This window comes from Penaeus monodon, chromosome 32 (genome assembly GCF_015228065.2).
Source record: "Penaeus monodon isolate SGIC_2016 chromosome 32, NSTDA_Pmon_1, whole genome shotgun sequence".
Lineage (NCBI taxonomy): Eukaryota > Metazoa > Arthropoda > Malacostraca > Decapoda > Penaeidae > Penaeus > Penaeus monodon.
Window position 1 is genome coordinate 35,636,020 of NC_051417.1, and position 567 is coordinate 35,636,586.

The window sequence follows — 567 nt, forward strand, 5'->3', positions numbered from 1 at the left end:
TAAGAGGACACTTTTCCTACTGATGTTTATGCTTTCGACGAAGACTTACCCTGATACCTTACTGCTTTTGAGGGCCACTTCCTAATGGTATTTCTGTTTTCGAGGGATACCCTTTTCTGCTTCCAAGTGATGGTACTTTTAAGTAACAATGCGCCTACTATTGAGGGTCAGTTTTCCCAGTAATGTCTCTCTACGTAATGGACAATTTTCTTTGTTTTTTCCTGCCAGACTACACTTAAGGAAATCTCTTTTCGTAATGGTATTTTTCAACATGAAGGCCATTTTGAATTGACGATTTCCAGAGTAATGATTCAGTTTTTTCCTTCTGTTTTTGTAGGCTTTTCTACTTTCTTAAGTGGTGCTCCTCCCTCTGAAGTGGTGTTCCTCCTCCTGAAGTAGCGTTGCTCCTCCTGAAGGGGCGGTCCTTCTCTTTTTAGGAAGAAAGGAATGGACTTCAAAGTGATGCCTTTTTGTCTCTGTGATTAAAATGGCAATATTGATTGTGATGGTAGTAACAGAGATAATGTTAATGAAAGCGTAATAGTAGTGTCAGTTACTGTTGTTGCA

General features: G+C 39.5%; 1 protein-coding gene across 1 annotated transcript in view; it reads left to right on the forward strand.

Annotated features, from left to right (window-relative positions):
* LOC119593849 overlaps positions 1-567 on the forward strand; it is a gene marked incomplete in the record, with an annotated part of 160,221 nt that overhangs the window by 28,005 nt on the left and 131,649 nt on the right.